We start from the raw sequence: 9,706 nt of genomic DNA on the forward strand, positions 1-9,706 counted from the left end.
TAATAAGACAAACAACATCCCATATTCATAGTCCTCCCACCGTTCCAATGGAAGGGGCATCTTCATTTTTGTATCATAAAGAACTTTTAAAATGTTCTTACTAAGACTCTAGATGGGGATCATGAAAACTTCTGTAATGATGTAGTAGTAGTAGCAGCAGCAGCAGCAGCAGTAGTAGCAGCAGCAGCAGCAGCAGCAATAGTAGCAGCAGCAACAGCAATAGTAGCAGTAGCAATAGAGTAGTAATAGTAGTGATAGTAGCAGTAATAGCAGCAGTAGAGGTAGTAACAGTCATAGTAGTCGCAGTAGTAGTAGCTCAATTCAATTGAGTTCAGCAAACATTTACTAACATATTTACTATGATATCATGCTAGGGACCAGGTGTACAAAGAGAAAATTTAGATAGTTCTTGCTCTTCAGGAACTTATATTCTAACAGGGGACATAGTGTTTAAAGTATATAGGTATATATAAGGTAATTTTGAAGGGGAAGGCACTAGCAGGTAAGTAAAGGAGGAGTCAATCAGGAAAGCCTTCGTCTAGAAATTGGTGCTTGCTCTGCATTTTGAAGGAAAGCAGGAACTCTAAAAGGTAGAAGTAAGGATAGTTTGCATTCCAGATATGGCAGACAGCCCATGAAAAGCCATGGAGATGAGAGATGGAATGGCGTGCGAGAGAAACAGAAAGGTCAGTTTGACTGGATCACAGAAATGTGAAAAGGAAGAGTGTATAAGCCTGGAGCCAAGTTGTGAAGGGCTTTGCTAAGTGCTAAGTAAATTCTTTATCTATTCCTCTTTAAATGGCAAACAGAAGAGTTTACATTTGATCCTAGAAGTAATAGGAACCACTAGAATTGATTAAATATGTGAATGACATAGCACTGTGAAAAGGCTGGAATGAAGAAGGGAGAGCCCTAATAATAATATCTAGCATTTATAAAGCATTTCAAGATTTACAAAGCACTTTACCAATATTATCTCATTAGATCTTCACAAGAACCCTGGGAGGTAGGTGCTATTATGATCCCCATGTTATAAATGAGGAAACTGAGGTAGATAAAATTGTCTAGGTCACATACCTACTAAGTATCTGAGACCAGATTGGAATTGAGGTCTATCCCGACCCTGAGTCCATCACTCTATCCACTACACCACTTAGCTGTCATTTAAGGGAAACCAATTAGGAGGGTATTGTAATAGTACAGGTGAGAAGTAAAGATATTCTGAACCAAGGTAGTGGTTGGATGACAAGTGAGAGAAATGTTGTACCAGTAGAAACAACATGATTTGAAAACTGTTTGGATATATATGGTGAGTGAGAATGAGAAGCTGAGGATGACAAGGAGATTGTCAAATTGGGCACCTGAAAGGACCCTTGGCAGAATTAGAGAAATTCAGAAGATGAGAAGGCTTGGTGGGGGAGGGGAGGGGAGAGAAGTAAAGATAATGAATCCTGTTTCAGATATGTTGAGTTTGAATAAGTATATGCCTATGGGACATGCATATCAGAAGGTCCAATAGGCAACTGGTGATGTGGGACTAGAGCTCAAGAAAGAGATCAGGGTCTACTAGATTGATTTAGGAGTCATCTGCACAGAGATACCAATTAAATCCATGGGAGCTGATGAGGTCAGTGTTCTTTCAGCTCATACCTATTTTGGGACATTTTCTGTGATAGGAATTTTGGCTAATATTTCACTTGTTATAAGTTAAAATATTGCTTTGAAAGGAAAACATTGCCTTGGGGACAAAGATTTACAAAATAAAAGGGCTATTTCAATCAATTAAGGATTATTTATTAAGCACCTACTAGAGGATGTACCTGGAACAATACTAGGCACTGTTACAGTGTTTGTGGCTCAAACATTCATTAGGTGTCCACCAGTTTTGTACATAGCCCAAGTCTAGATGCTGGGGAGTGACAACATTCAGATAGGACATGATCCCTGCCGATATGGAGTCCTCGGTCTAGTAAGAGGCATTGCATGCTAAGAATAGAAAGCGTGAACCTTGAGGGAGTCAGAGGACCTGGGTTCAAGTCCTAGCTCTGGACCTTGTCAGCTTTATGACCTTGTGAAAGTCACTTGACCACTTTGGGCCTTTATAGGTTCTTCACCTGTAAAACGGGGACAATTTTAAGTGACCAAGAACTGTTAGATCTGTTCCAACCAGTGCTTCTACAGTAATTGGATGAGCACCCCCTTGTGGAAATGGTGACAGTATTCAATAGCTGGAAGGGCCCTTGAAAGAGCAATCTAGTCCTACCCACAAAGGCCAGTGAAGCCCAGAGGAGAAATGACTTGTCCAAGGCTATACAGCTAGTGTAGAGAGCCAAAGCCAGGATGTGAAGCCAGGACCTTGTACTCTAAATCCAGTGCTCTTTCCATCCACTGCACCACACTGATCTTTGTATCTAATATTTAGAATTTGGAATGTTCTTTCTAACCAGAAGAGCATCTTACATATTAAATATAAAGTGATATGGGAGCAGGGCAGAGAGGAGAGGGAATTTGAGTCTGGAATACAGATTAGGAATCATGCCTTTAACTTCCAGCTTAGCCCTCCATTTGTTTCTCTCCAGCTTGGCCACAATGAATTTAGCCTTCATCTGTCAAATGGGAAAAGGGTATTTACTACAGAATTTCTGCACCACCCAATCAAATATTTACCAGTGTGAACAAGAAGGAAAAGAAAGACCTGGCATCTGAAAAGATGACCAAGCTCCCCCTTTGACCTAAGGAAACCAGTTATACCAGACTGAATATATGGGTCATGTAAGGCCCAAAGAAGTCCATTTGGCATAGTCCAGCTCAGGGGAAATTCAATGACAAGGCCCCCTGTACCAGGATTCCTCCTGAATCTATACCCAATAGAACAATGGCCAAGCAAAGAAAGATTTCCAAAGAGAACACAGTAGGCGAATTGAAAGAAAACATAAGCCTCAAAGAGACCAGACTCAAATTACATAGTTAAAGCCACATCTTGGCAACTTCTTTTCAGTAGACTGGGGGTGGGGGTGGGGAGGCATGAATACCACTGCTTTGCTAGTAGCCTTCCCCCACCCCCACCCCACCTCTCATCTCAGAAGAGGCAGCTTTGTGAAGGAACTATAAGAGGCTTGGGGAAGGGGGAAGGGGTGGGGGTCAGACCTCCAACATGCAGGTGGCAACAAGTATGTGTTGGCCAGAGATGCAAAATTCTCTGGTCCTATAACCCAGAGTTACCCTTTTCTTTTTTTTTTTGAATTACCCTTTTCTAAGCCACGGTCTAGTTCAAACAGAACATTGCTCAGCTTCCCAGTATATTCCCCAAGTCCCCCCCCATCCCACCCAGGAGCATAGATGACCACATGAGCCACAGGGCATATACTGGTTCAGAAGTAGTTGGGAGATGGAGGCGTGCATTGAAAATTATATTATATTTGTAGTCAGCTGGTTAAAGACCCCAGCTCTGCCACTTACTAGCCCTATGACCTTGGAAAAATTACTTAACCTCTCTGGGCCTCAATTTCCTCCTCTGGCAAATGAGAGGACTGGATTAGATGGCCCCCAAGGTCCATTCCAGCTCTAAGTCTATAATTATATCTGATCAAGGAAACTGAGGCTCAAAGAGATTAAGGTTTCAGTTCTCAATCCATGATTTGTTAGTTATATGACCTTAGACAAGACATTTCACTTTTCAGGACCTCAGTTGCCTTATCTGTAAAATAAAACTACTAATGCCTTTCCTGCTTGAGGACAGTGAGTTTGACCAGATCTCAAGGTCTCTTCCTGCTCTAAGAGGTATGAGCTATTCTTCTATTTTTTTCCCCCAGGAAAGTAGATCTAAACAATTTTATACACCTTCGCAAAAATAACAAGTACATATTTGAAATAAAGCTACTTGTCTGAAATGTAGCAATCTGCTCAGAAAGACACTAAAATTACCCCCAAGTATGCTTAAACTAGATAATGTTCAAAATGTGGTCAGATTTGTTGTGTGGGATTTTTTTTTTTAATAAAGAGAAACCAACAGTGTCAACTTGTCATTTTGTGATGAGTTTAGGGAGGAGTCTGCTGCATTTTCATTTCAGTTGCTTCTCATATGAACTACAAAGATTCTCTGTCATCATGCTTTCATAAGCTTCCCAGACGGGGGCCTATGGGCTGGACATGTATAGGAATGATTACCTGGGCTAAATCTACTGAAGGTGGTGAGATGTTTTTGACAGAAATAGGAAGAGAAGCTGAGGTGCCAGGCCCAGGGCACAGAATCTGAGGCAGGCGTGGTTTTTGCCAGGCAAGCCTTTAAAGGGCAGGGGGGAAGCCTCAAGCTTTTCAATCAGATATGCAGATATCAGACAGTCCATCAAAACTGAGGCAGGGATTCATCATGGCTTCTCATCTGTGGTCCTCAGATTCTTTTTTTTTTAAAGCAATTGGGGTTAAGTAACTTGCTCAAGGTTATACAGCCAGGTGTTTCTGGGTGGGTGCTAAGTGTCTGAGCCCGGATTCGATCACCAGGTCATCCCGAAACTGGAGCCGGTGCTCTTACTCGCTGAGCCACCTGGCTGCCCCTGGTGCTCAGATTCTAAAGAGAGACACAGTCACCTGTAGACAAATAAAATATCTGAAGGGGTACACACGCATTGCTCCCTCTTTCAGCTGCCTTCTAAGAAGACTGAGACAACCAAGAAAGAGCAACCAAAGGAACGTCAAAGCCCCATAGCCATGCCTCAGAGTCCTACCTGGATCCATACCTCACTGTCTCCCCAAGGATTATATGAATCTGTCCCTGTAATGAAAGCTTCAATAGCACTATGAATTGCTCCCTGTGGCTTTAATAGGGTAAGCAGGAAGGAAAAGTGAATTTCTTGGTGCATCAGCCCTCTTTCCTTCCTTTTCTTGAGTTTTAGCTGCACTGCTTTCACTGTTGTGCTAACAGAAACTGCCAGGGGTGTAAATGGCCCAAGGGGCATCAGAAAGAGTAAGTAGCATTGACATCAAAAGTCCTGGCTTTGCAGTCCAGTTTGGCCACTAACTATCTGTGTGCTCTTGGGAAAACATTTTCCTTCTCAGTACTACAACCTTTTCATCTATCAAATAGGAATGATAATATATGCCCAACCTACATCATGGGGTTGTTCAGAATGAGGAGACCTTAAAGCAATATATACATGAGTTCTTATTTAATCTCACATTATGGTGGCACCATCCACATTTGGGAGAAGGGTCTGGACCTGTAATTTCATCCATGTGGCAACTCCTAGGGTAGAAGAATCATTAATTTTTGTGCTTGATAGCCTTAGAGAACTGCTTGGGAGCACTGAGAGGTGTTAAGGACTTGCCCAAGGTCACATAGCTAGCAAGACTTGAACCCAGGTCCCCCTAATGTCAAGGGTAGCCTTCTATTCATTGTTCCACGCTCCCTCCCATCCACAGTGGTACCTTTATTTGTAACTTCAGAAGCAATAGCTACACAATTGTATAAGATCTGCCTTATTTAAAAATGAAAATTTAAATGAACAGCAGAGCTCCAGCACTGGGGTGTTGGATAGCACTTACCTTGTTCAGTGTTTTACACAAAAAACACAGCTTTCCCACATCAGCATGGCCTATTTGAATATACAATGTGATCAACTGACTTGAAATTTATATGAGACCACAATTCATGCTGTAGGGCCTAGTTATGAAAAAAAGGTTCTAAAATCCTGAAACTTATTACACTTCCCACCCATCCCACTCACCCCTACCCTCCCAACAAATAGCTTTTTCTGGGGTTAAAAAAAATAAACTATAAAATCATGAATTGTTCAAGTTGGAAGAGACCTTAGAGATCCAACTCTTTCATTATGCAGAAGGGGAAGTGAGGCTGAAAGAGACAGGGGCCTACCCAAGGACCATTCAATGTTAAGATAAGGGAGTACAGTTGTTACTGTTGTTACTGCTTTAACCATTCTTCAGTTCTTTGTAAAAGAACCTTGAAATCAATACTGAAGTTTCATGTATACTTTAGAGCCAAGGGTTGGGGAGGAGCAGACAGAGATAAAAATTCGTCATTGCTTTGCTTTGCCAAAATTAAGCAATAAAGTAGCCATTTCAACTTTCAGAATAAAGCTTCCAGAAATCTGGCAATTCACATAAGTAATCTTGCCTTCCTAATATTTTAGTCACTTGAGATGTGGATCATGACTTCCAATTCAGAAAAAAAATAAATCTTCTCAAGTTTTCAAGTCTTTTTAACACCACTGAATTTTATTAGTATGATTACAGGCTGTATTAAGAGAAGAAAAGTGTCCAGGACTAGGAAGACAATTCTTCTGCTGTCTTCTACCTTAGACCACATCAGTCTGTGTTCTAGGTGCCATGTTGTAGGACAGACATCAGAGATTTGGGATCCTCTGGAGTAGGGCAACCAGGATGGTAAAGGGTCTTAGGTTAATATCATTTGAGGAGGACAACCAGGATGGTGAAGGGCTTAGGTTAATGTCATATGAGGAGGGCATCCAGGATGGTGAAGGGCTTAGATTAATGTCATATGAGGAGGGCAACCAGGATGGTAAAGGGTCTTAGGTTAATGTCACATGAGGAGGGCAACCAGGATGGTGAAGGGCTTAGGTTAATATCATATGAGGAGGGCAACCGGGATGGTGAAGGGCTTAGGTTAATGTCATATGAACATTGGCTAGAGGAACTTGGCAAGTTTAGCCTAGAGGAAGGTATGATGATCAGGGATGTTGTGAGGTTCAAATGAAATAATGGATGTAAAGTACTTTGTAAACCTTAAAGTGCTATGTAAATGCCTCTTACTATTATTAGCTTGCAATTACCAAGTCTCCAGGGTGGTGATGTCTTCATTCCCTGAACCTTCTGCTGCACTCCTGGTGAGCTCAAACAATGTTTATAGAGCAATATCAGGGTGTGCTGGTAAATTTAATCTACAATATTAACACTTTCTTAAGCCTAGACAATGAAATAAAACAATAAATCAAGCCCTGATTTGTAGACTGTGGAGGTCTGGGATAGAAATACAGTGAAAATTTCACAATGAGCTTCACCAGCACACCCCTGCAGAGCTAGCTGTCTTCAAGTATTTGAAGGGCTATGAAAGAGGAGTGACTTATTCTGTTTAGCTCTCGAGGACAGAGTCAAGAGTCCATGGGGAAAGCTCTAGAGAGGTAGGATTAGACTTGATGTAAGGAAATCTTTCTAAAAATTAGAGCTGTCCATAACCACTGGAGACAGCTAGGTAGCAGAGTACTAGAGCACTGAACTTGGAATAAGGAAGACCTGAGTTCAAAAACTGCCTCAGACACTAGCTAGTTGTGTGACCCTGTGCAAGTCACTTAATCTACCTCTGCCTCAGTTAATTTATACACAAAGTGGGACTAATAATAGCACCTCCCTTACTACGTTGTTGTGAGCTCAAAGGAGATGATAGGTAAAGTGCTTTGCAAACCTTAAAGCTCCGTGATGGCTTCATCATTGTTATTGGGGGTGGTACCTCCTTGGAGGTCTTCAAGAAAAAGGTCAATGACCAGTTTCAGGTATATTGTAAAGGGGACTCCTGTTTAGTAAGTTTAGAGTAAGACTTGATGGCCTCTGAGGTTCCTGGATTCTTCAACTCAGCTCAAATTCAGATTAAAGTCTATAATTAGATTCTAGTAGAACTTGTGATTCCTTTAAGATTATATTTTGGTTTGAATGCAGTCATCTGTCCTGTGATAGGTGTTATAAGTGGAACTGAGGAAGCCTAAGAAAGACCTCTCCCATAAATATTTTATTCAGTTCAATCCACCAAATATCAACATCTAATCATTGACAGACTATGCCAGATATGTGGATGAATACCCCCATTTTATTGTTCCTTCTAGACTTTTTTCTTGAGCAGGGAATGTGGAGAACCAATGAGCTGCTCTCAGAATTGAAAAGGAGGGAGAAGGAAAGCTAAGTGGAATCTGGGAAATGCCACACTGCTTTCTGCAATCCCCAGCAGCTCCCTGACATAAAAGTCAATCTTTTTCACACCAATATATTTCCCATGGTGCTATTAATGGTGTAATACTGAGATCTCAGAAGAATGAAAATTGTGGACAACCCCAAAGGTAATTGAGAGCGGCCTGATGGGCTCAAGCAGGCTGAAGCATATGGTCAACGTGAACAAGAAGTACAAAAGGTGTTTTTCCCAGAGTGTGGAATTCCCAGAGTCCCAGAATCTCAGAGTTGGCATCTAGTCCAACCCATACCTGGCACTCTACCGACTGCGCCACCTAGCTGCCAGAGACCAAATGAGGGAGTCTAATCCCACTTCCATGTGAGGGCCTTTCAATCCTTGAAGATAGCTCTCATATCCTCTGAGTCTTCTCTTTTCTAAGCCAAATACCCCTAATTCCTTCAATCAATCCTCATGTGACAGTGACTCAAGGCCATTCATAATCCTGTTTCCTTTCTTTACTTACCATGTGCCAGACACTGTGCTAAGTCCTGGGGGCACAAAGACAAATATGAAACACCTCAAGGGGTGCAGCTAGGTGGCACTGCAGTGAATAGAGTGCCAGGCCTGGAATCAGGAAGACTCATCTCCCTAAGTTCAAATGTGGCGTCACATACTTACTGTGTGATCCTGGGCAAGTCACTTAACCTTGTTTGCTTCAGTTTCCTTATCTGTAAAATGAGCTGGAGAAGGAAATGACAAATCCCTCTAGTATCTTTGTGATGAAAACCCAAAATGGGGCCATGAAAAATCTGGACATGACTGAAAAATGAATGAACAACAACCCTCCCTCAAGGAGTTAATTTTCTACTAGGGGAAATTTTTAAATATATAAATATGTACAAAATAAACAAAAATTTTGTGGAGGTAGGGATAGAGAAGCACTAGAAATGAAAGGCATCAGGAAAGTTTTCATGGAGAAGAATACATGAGTACTAAGCTTTGAAGAAAATGAAGGATTCTAAAGACAAAGGTGAGAAGGGAGTACACTCCAGGTATGGTGGATAGCCTGGGCAATGGCACACAGATGGGATATGGAATGTTGGGTGTAAGAAACAATAAGGTCAATTTGACTGAATTTATATATTCCAATGTGCTGCATATATTTTATACTGCATGCTGTTGTGATAAGGCTAGAAAAGTAGGCTGTACCCAAGTTATGAAAAGCTTGAAATGCTAAAGAGAGGCCTTTGTATTTGATCCTAAAGGTGATAGGGAGCCACTTGGAGCTTCATGAGTAGGGGAGTGATGTGCTCAGATCTGTGCTTTAAGAAAAAATATTTTTAACTTTGATACTTGTGTGTATGAGGAACTGCAAAGAGGAAAGACTTGAGTCAGGTGGAGGCTATGTGCTATAATCTGATAAAGCCTGAACAAGCTTGAGGAGGGTAACCAAGATGGCGAAAGGTCCTACCAGTTTGTTATGGGGTACAGTTGAAGGAACTGAGTATCAGGCAGGTAATTATGGTCTTGAAAGAGTAATCATGAAGAAGAATTGGACTTCCCCCACAATGCTTTGGAAGACAGAATGAAAACCAATGGGTGAAAGTTAAGACATAAGAAAGAACTTGCTAATAATTTTTTTTGGAGGGCAATTGAGGTTAAGTGACTTGGCCATGGTCACATGGGTAGTTTTGTGTGTGTGTGTGTGTGTGTGTGTGTGTGTGTGTGTGTGTTAAGTGTCTGAGGCTGGATCCAAACCCAGGTCCTCCTGACTCTAGAGCCCGTGCTCTATTC

This window comes from Petaurus breviceps, unplaced genomic scaffold (assembly GCF_028583685.1).
Source record: "Petaurus breviceps papuanus isolate PSGF00001 unplaced genomic scaffold, PetGlider_PUasm1.0 90881, whole genome shotgun sequence".
Taxonomy (NCBI): Eukaryota; Metazoa; Chordata; class Mammalia; order Diprotodontia; family Petauridae; genus Petaurus; species Petaurus breviceps.